Consider the following 9,915-nt stretch of genomic DNA (forward strand, 5'->3'; position numbering starts at 1 on the left):
AATGATTCGTGCATATGTTTATAGAGGAGATTTGTTTGAATAATTGGTAGTACAATGTATAACAAGTGAGTGAACACTAAACTGATATGATTCATAACAACCCCTGATTATCTGATTTCAATCAACTACCATGAACACGCACATATGATTACTCCATTCCTAATCACCACATCAACAAACTCATCATCATCATCCTCTTCCTCTCAATCTGTCAAATCACATTCTCCAGTTCATTATGCAACACCCCATATTCAATTACGTGTCCAATTAACCATCAAACATAAAACAGATTCTTCCAACATTACTGTTCACTTCATTAATCAAGTCATTTCTCAGCGTCAATAATCATTTTCAACATGTTGATTATAACAGATTTCAACAGATTCTTCTTCCCTCCCACTGTTGTTATCGTCATCAATCTTCAGGATGATTGTCTATTCATCATTTCAACAGTTTTCCTGCAACTACTCATTAACGACAACAGCACAACATTCACAATGACGAACGTGATCATAATTCCATTGATACACATGATGGATTTGTGACTGCCTTCACTATGAATGGATTAATAATTGTGTTTGAGTAAGTGTCATAGTGTAAACATAAGTGATTAATTTGTTTATTAGGTTCAATAAGATTACGTAATCCATGTTCATCATGATCATTCATTATAAGTAGTATGTCAACTTGAGAGAGTAACAACTTGATTTGACACAATGAATTAATGACTTGAATAGGTTGGTGGTTTTCTCACTTCTTCAAATAACACATACTCTAATATGTTGTGTTTAATGGAACTTCTCCCCTCAACTGTCATCATAACCACAAATACACACACACCACGGAGAGAGGGGGGAGATCATCATACACCAACACACACGAAGCAGCACATTCACACACACACATACACTAGCAGAATTAATAGACGACACTTTTGTTTAGATAAATATATTATATAATAAGCAGCATCTAATGCTCAGATCAGATTAAACAAGATCAGATCAAATCGTTAAGATTAAATTTATGAGACGCTTAAATAGTAAAAAATCACACATCATAAAAAAAACATGTTTCTTAATATGATTGAAATATTAAAAGGGGGGTTTTGTGGAGATTTTAATAATTTTATATAATAGAAATCATGAGTCAATTGAAGCTAGATCATCATGGAAAACCTGGAAGCACTGGACGGCCGTTTCGTCCTATTGTGAAACTCCTCAGTGGCAGTGCGCACCCACGATCCAGTCTCACGAGATTCGAACAAAGGACCTATCAGTTTCGCGCGTGAGCACTTAACCACTAGACCACTGAGCTGCTCGACATCCAACAGTGTTAATGTTTAACTTCAACCAATCCATGAAATTGAGCGACACATTCACCATTATCATCAGTTAGTTACTATCTCACAACAGACCTGGTTGAACTCCACTGGTTACTGCTTCTCACTAGAACTCCAGGAAATTATCAAATTTTAGTCCACTATATATTTGAGTTGATAGTAGAAATCAGTGACAATTCTTACCCCCTATACTGTACACCCTGTAACATTCATATTATTAATAATGATATTCACTTCCCTCAACAACGTACAAAACAGTGAATATGATGAATGTATATTTGTTACACATCCACCCTATATCCATCATAACGCGCATAAACACACACACACCTGTCTCCTATTTCTCACAATACTACCCTATCTCATTACATACATGCACAGTAATGTTCCATATTAATCACATTGAAATGTAGATAGATAGATAGGTAGGTAGATGGATAGATACAGATTCCCAATAATTGTATTGTTCTATACTGTTCATTTCTACTAGACTGGCTGACTGACTGACTGCCTCACTCACTGCCTAACTGACTGCCTCTCTAACTGACTATCAGACAATTCTACCATTGTTTTCATAAATGAATATGAATAATAATTCATCCATTCATAATATTTTGCATCATTGACTGTAACTATGAATTGACCAATAATCAAATGGCGATTTAATTCTGATAGAGTTTATCATAATCAGTCTTCAATATGAATACAACACCCAATTGATTGCTTATTAGAAATTTGCCGGTCCTGGGCTCGAATCTCGCGAGTCGGGATTGTGAACGCGCACTGCTGAGGAGTCCCCCAATGGGACGAAACGAGCGTCCAGTACTTTCAGGTTTTCCATGGTGTTTTAGCTTCAATTGACTCATGATTTTAACGATAAATAATAAGATAATTCTAGACCAGAGATAAATTATATTCTCAAGATATCTAAGTGTATCATTGTCAGTGATCGCGGTCTATGTAGTCACTAAATTGTGAATTTTTTGGAATATTTTCCGGTAAAGAATTGTGGAAGGTATGTTTTTTGCTATGTGATGGGATCATGAGTGAGAACTGTTGAAGAGTCCCATATTAGAAGGAAACGACCTTCTAGTGTTACAAGATTTTCCATGGTGGTCTAGCTACAACCTACTCACGAATTCAACTATTAAAAGAGAATAAGATTGGATCCCACAGGGAAATATATATCATAATGATGATTTCATACATTTTTTCCCAGTTATAAATTTGATTAAAGTAAGGATACTTAACATAGTGGTAATACATGAATTCAAAAGAGTGATAAGTTTACAATAACTATAAGGGATAGTTATATTTTAATAGTTGAGATCATGAATCAATTAAAGCTAGACTACCATGGAAAACCTGAAAGCATTAGATGGTTGTTTCGTCCTATTGTGGGACTCCTCAGTATCCATAATCCCGCCGGCTCAGTGGTCTAGAGGTTATACGTTCGCGCGCGAGATCGATAGGTCCTGAGTTTGAGTCTCGTAAGGTGGAATCGTAGATGCGCACTGCTGAGGACCCCCAAAATAGGATGAAACGACCATCTAGGACGAAACGTGAGTCTTGGATTCCACTGTTAGCCACTGTCCATCTTTGCTTATAATCATTTCAAATTTATAGTATATTTTTAAAAAATTTTATGTTTACATAATCACTTAATTGAATAGCTTAACAACAATCATACAGACTAAATTCACTTAGTATTGTTTGTTTGAATCTTCCCAGTGATGTTTTAGGGCTGCAGCTGCTCAGTCTCTTATTGGCCATATGTGCATACTGTGCGTATTGCCTCGATATAGCCTTAATTCACAAGTATTATATGTAAAGATGGATAGTGGCTACTAGTGGAATCCAGGACGCGTGTTTCGTCCTATTTCGGATTCGTCAGCTGGATGTTCTTGCATCTCAGAATTGTTGCTGTTCATTTTTGGACTCGAACCCAGTACCTTTCGCTTCAACGTCATCACATTATCCACTCACCTACTGAGTCCTAATAGCCGCTAACTTGACGAGTCCCAAATAGGACGAAACGCGCATCAAACTGGATTCCACTGCTAGCCACTATCCATCTTTACTTATAATGATACAGAATATAATCAGAAGGGGTTTTGTGGAGATTTCAGTATTTTCATAATTGAAATCATGAGTCAATTGAAGCTAGACCACCATAGAAAACCTAGAAGCAATGGACGGCGTTTCGTCCTATCATGGAACCCCTCAGTGGCAGTACGTATCCAAGATCCATTGGTTTGGAATGAGGGTTTTCCGACTCCCTTAGGTGGACTCGCCTTGTAAACCAACCCGGTTAAAGCGCCGGACACTCGCTTTTCGTCCTCTCAATTTCGTAAACAACAGTAATGCCACTGTGAGAAGGCAGTGAGTAGGACTTCCCTGGCAGAGGCTATATATTCGCTAGCCATATGAGAGCATTTAGAGAGGGAGAGCGGATTCTCCCCACTCTCGACCGTACCAGGGCATTTGGGGGCCAGTCTATCAGTCTAATCACTTGACTGAATAACTTAACAACAATCATACAGAATATTTTATTTATTTATTATTATTATTATGAATCAAAGTTTCATTGAATAATTCATTTCTTAATTACTTAATTTACAACTCACTTCACTTCACTTCAATACACTTCACTTCATAGATAATAATGAGTGAATTCATTGTATATAACCAAACAGGTTACTCTTTAATCTTAAACACACACACACACATAGATGTCAAATAATAAATATATAAAAGCAAATCACCACAAATCAAATGATGTAGGCAACAATTAAAAGAAGAGAGAGTAAGAGGTGGAGAAAGAACAAGAGTGAGAGGGGGAGGGAGCAAGAGTACTAAGGGGGAGAGGGGGTATGTGTGTGTGTAACAGGAGTGGAATCAATTCTTGATTAATTTAGTTATTGATGCAGAAATTAAATTAAAAAATTTCATTTCAACTTTCAATTTGATTATTCTCCCTATTGTCCCTATTATTATTATTATTATTATTATTATTATTATTATTATTGATGTTATGGTAATTATCATCACCCCCATCACCCCATCATCATTATCACCATGAAATCCTTTTTTAAAAAAAATTGAATATTTGATAAGTGGGTAATTTAACTTTTATTAATCCCCACATGGACACTATCATCCCACTTATTGTTATATATGGATATAGATATACGAACGCACATGATAAGACTAGAATGTATCCATTGACATACATAATGGATATAAAAACAGGTCAATTTATAATCATCTTGTTATTATATCAGCATATTTGAGTAGTAGATAGAGACATATTGAAAGAAAAGAAAAGAAAGATGTATAGACAGATAGATAGATAGATAGGTAGGTAGGTAGGTAGGTAGGTAGATAGTGTGGATAGATAGCTAGATGGATGGTGTGGATATATAGATAGATAGACAGTCCGACTAGTTAATGGGTACACTCATCAGTTATGATAATCTTCACTTATCATGACTTTATCTTACTTACTTTCACCTGTTACTCCCAATGGAGCATAGGCCAGCGACCAGCATTCTCCAACCAACTATGTACTGGACCTTCTTTTCTAGTTCTATCCAACATTTGTTCATTCTTCTCATGCCTGTCTCCATTTCTCGGAGTAATGAGTTCTTTGGTCTTCCTCGTCTCCTTTGGCCTTCAGGATTCCATGTGAGGGCTTGTTTTGTGAAGCAGTTCGGTGATTTCCTCAATGTGTGTCCTATCCACTTCCAACGCTTCTTCCTGATTTCTTCCTCCGCTGAAATTTGGTTTGTTCTCTCCCACAGTAGGTTGTTGCTGATAGTGTTCGGCTAACTGATCCCAAGTATATTGAGTAGACAAGTGTTAATAAACACTTGTATATTCTGGATTATGGCTTTCGTAGTTCACCAGGTTTCCGCCTCATACAGTAGAACTGTCTTGACATTTGTATTGAAAATTCTGATCTTGGTGTTTTTTGACAATTGTTTTGAGTTCCAGATGACCTTATCACTAACCATGAAATATTGAAATCAAAAATAGAAAAAAAAATTTTATTCGTTATGATATATATTTCATTTATAACTAAATATGAAGTTTGGGTTGGACCATCAACAATTGAAGAGATTAGTATGGACATCAGGAAAAATCAAGAGTGGTAAAGCAGAAGGAGCAGATAACATTCTGGCAGAGGCACTGAAAGCAGATGTAGCAATAACTGTAAAGATACTTCACATTCTTTTCAATAAGATTTGGGATGAAGAACAGGAAGCAACAGATTGGAAAGAAGAACACCTTATCAAGATACCAAAGAAAAGCAATCTCAGAAAGTGTGAGAATTACAGAGGTATCAGTCTTCTCTGAATATCAAGAAACGTCTTCAACAGGGTATTGTTAAACAGAATGAAGGACTCCGTAGACACTCAACTTCGAGACCAACAGGCTGGATTCCGTAAGGATCGGTCGTGTACAGACCAAATTGCAACTCTACGGATCATTGTAGAACAATCAATTGAATGGAATTCATCACTCTACATCAACTTCATTGACTACGAGGAAGCATGTGATAGCGTGGACAGGACAACACTATGGTGGCTTCTTCGATACTACGGCGTAGCTCAAAAGATGGTCAATATCATATGGAATTCCTATGATGGATTAAACTGCCAAATCGTTCATGAAGGACAACTCACTGACTCGTTTGAGGTAAAGACCGGTGTTAGGCAAGGTTGCTTACTCTCATCCTTTCTCTTTCTCCTGGTGATCGACTAGATTATAAAGACGTCAAAATCTGGAGGAAAGCACGGGATACAACGAACAGCTAGAATGCAGCTGGATGATCTAGACTTCGCAGATGATCTGGCTCTTCTATCACACACACAACAACAAATGCAGGAGAAGACGACCAGTGTGGCAGCAGACTCAGTGGCAGTAGGTCTCAATATAAACAAAGGGAAAAGTAAGACTCTCCGATACAATACAGCATGCACCAATTGAATTATACTTGACGGAGAAGCTTTGGAGCATGTAAAAACTTTTACATACCTAGGCAGTATCATTGCTGAACACGGTGGATCTGGTACAGATGTGAAGATGCGAATCGGCAAAGCGAGAGCAGCATATCTACAATTGAAGAACATCAGCAACTCAAAACAACTGTTTATCAACCAACACCATAATCAGGGTTTTCAATACAAATATCAAGACAGTTCTACTGTATGGGGCGGAGACGTGGAGAACTACGAAAGCCATCATCCAGAAGATACAGGTGTTTATTAACAATTGTCTAAACAGAATACTTGGGATCAGTTGGCCAGACACTATCAGTAACAATCTAAAATACACATTGAGGAAATCACCCAACTGCGTCACAAAACAAGCCCTCACATGAAATCCTGAAGGCCAAAGGAGAAGAGGAAGACGAAAGAATACATTACGCCGAGAAATGAAGACAGACATGATAAGAATGAACAACAATAGGATAAAACTAGAAAGGAAGGCTCAGGACAGAGTGGGTTGAAGAATACTTACTTCCTTTCTTCCTTCCTCCCTTCTTTCCTTCCTTCTTTTCTCCCTTACTTCACATTACTACTCAACGAATTCACTTCACTCAACTCAATCAGAATGGATAATTATACAATTACTCTACTTAATCATAACTTATCATCATCATTATCATCTTCAGCAACATCATTATTGAATCATTCACTCTTCTTCTAAAACATAAAACACATTAATTATCACTATGATTAATGGTTGTATTCACATATATACAGTATACATGTATCGTCATTTACCATGGATAGATGATACATTCTCTGAGTTCCATATAGCTCAAAATCTGTTTACTAACATTGTGAGTGTGTGTGTGCGAGAGAGAGAGAGATAGAGTTAGGGAGTAGTAAGGAGTCACACACTCATTATCAGAAGGATAGATAGATAGAGGGATGGAGAGATGGATGGATAGATGAATCGAGGAGTGTAGTGACACGCGAATTCAAACTGTTGATTATATTAAATATATTGATAATTATTACTTGTAATAATCATAATGTGTGTAGGTACATTGTTAAAAGTGATTATCTTTTACATGATTCAAAGTCATTTATTATTCATAAATTAGTTAATTATCGGTTCTATAGACAAATTACAATCTGTGTATTACTCTAATATGTTCTCTTTTTCTTCTTCTTCATTCCATCACAATCTTTATCATCAGTAAAATCTGTTACATAATCCATTCGATGATATACTATAGATTTTCTATTATGAGGAATCCTACAATAGAACGAAACGGTCATCCAGCGCTTCTAGGTTTCCCATGGTGGTCTAGCTTCGATTGACTCATGATTTCAACTATTGAGATTACTATAATATCCACTAAACCACCTTCTGATATTAATCAACATATGCTCATTAGTGACTAGCTTCAAGAGGTATTTCCTGGAGTTCTAGTGATAAGCAGTGACCAGTGGAGTTCAACTGGATCTGTTGTGAGATAGTAACTCACTGAAGACAATGGTGGATGTGTCGCTCGATTTGGTGGATTGGTTGGAGTTAAACATTAACACCGTTGGATACCGGTCAACTCAGTGGTCTATCGGTTAAGTGCTCGCGCGCGAGACTGATAGGTCCTTTGTTCGAATCTCACGAGGTGGAATCGTGGATACGAGCTGGTGAAGAGTCTCATAATAGAACGAAATGGCCATCCAGTTCTTCTAGGTTTTCCATGATGGTCTAGCTTCAATCGACTCATGATCTCAACTATTGAAAATGATATATATTTCACTTTAATTTCTTTTTCCTCTTCTCATTCTAATGTTTTCTTCTATATAAATCAATTAGCTTCAAGTTGTGAATAACTTATCATGAAAGATGGACTGTTTTAGAGTGATGACCATGGTAGCAAGACATACTACTTATTTACTAGGGTTCTTTAATTAGTAATACAGAAAACTCATCAGAATTATCACAGTTATATGTTTCAATTTGCGGGTTTCATCCAGCACAAACTGATTTCGGCTAGGGAAACCACTGTAAGCCATATGATAGTAACGCATCTATTTTGTAATGATGCTTGCAAACGCCGGGAGTCGAACCCGGATCGACTGCTTAGAAGGCAGCCATGATAGCCGCCACACTACGGTCGCGACAAATCGCATGCTTGAGGCCTTAGCAATACATACACACAGGTATTGAGTTTAAGACATCTTCAATCTCGTAGTAAATATTACACTATTAGAATCAAACGGTTAGTACTCAACGGTCTAGTGATTCATATTTTACAATGGTATTCTCAATGAGACAAATCATTGATGAACATCACTCAAGGTTCAAATCAATCCAAGGAAAACCGTTTAATTAGGCTATATTTTGTTTACAATTGAAATAACGAACTGATATTTGCTAGATATCACTGAAAACCTGTAAGAACTGGACTGCTGTTTCATCCTATTATAGGACTCTCTAGAAGATCACATCCAAACACCAAGTGCTCCAATGTTTTCAATGGTTGTCTAGGTTAGATCAGTTCGTAATTTTAACTATGAAAAATACTATAATCTCTTCGATTTCTCCTCATACTAAACTGTATAAGTGTTGACTTATTTATGAATTGGAAGTGGATAAGACACACATTGAGTAAATCACCCAACTGTGTCACAAGACAAGCCCTCATATGGAGTCCTCAAGGCCTAAGGAGAAGAGAAAGACCAAAGAACACATTACTCCGAGAAATGAAGACAAACATGAGAAAAATGAACATAAGTTGGATAGAACTAGAAAGGAAGTCCCAGGACAGAGTGGGTTGGAGAATGCTGGTCGGCGGCCTATGCTCCATTGGGAGTAACAAGTGTAAGTATGTATGTATGTATGTATGTATGTATGTATGTATGTACGTATGTATGTAAGTAGTCCCTTTTAGCTATAATTTTGGCACCCTATAGATAACAATTAATGATAGATTCCATTTCATAGTATACTAATTATAATGATAATTTTACTACTCTTATATATACTCCCTTGATATCTTTTACCAACATTGATATCAAGTGTGTGTGTGTGTGAACGGGTGTGTGTGAACGTGTGTGTGTGTGTTAGTGGAAGAGTAGGTACAATGATTATCTTTCAAAACAAACTGTTATCCATACAATTTGTTCACTTTAAAATGGATAGATTATTGATATATTACTTAATAATGTTAAAGTAGTATAAACCTACATTCATAATTTCAATAGCTGAAGTCATGAGTCAATTGAAGCTAGACCACCATCGAACACCTGGGAGCATTGGACGGCCGTTTTGTCCTATTGGTGGGACTCCTCAGCAGTGCGCATCCACGATCCCATCTCGTGAGATTCGAACCCATGGCCTATCAGTCTCGCTTGCGATCACTTAACCTCTAGATCACTGAGCTGGCATCCAACATTCATAAAATGGCTTTTATCGATAGTAGACATGTTTTCCAGTTGACTGTTGGACAAATTTTTGATTTGAAAAAACTGTAACTCTACTTTGTGCTTACAAACTTCATATTATATTCTAAAGATTTTTTATTGGAGTTTTGTTCTGTGAGTTGGATA

General features: G+C 36.8%; 1 non-coding gene across 1 annotated transcript; it reads right to left on the reverse strand.

Annotated features, from left to right (window-relative positions):
* Window positions 1–8,411: 8,411 nt before the first annotated feature.
* Window positions 8,412–8,482, reverse strand: Smp_tRNA_01549_Arg_TCT.1.1. Its single transcript has one exon. It is a non-coding gene (tRNA).
* Window positions 8,483–9,915: the final 1,433 nt, after the last annotated feature.

This window comes from Schistosoma mansoni (genome assembly GCF_000237925.1).
Source record: "Schistosoma mansoni, WGS project CABG00000000 data, supercontig 0097, strain Puerto Rico, whole genome shotgun sequence".
Taxonomy (NCBI): Eukaryota; Metazoa; Platyhelminthes; class Trematoda; order Strigeidida; family Schistosomatidae; genus Schistosoma; species Schistosoma mansoni.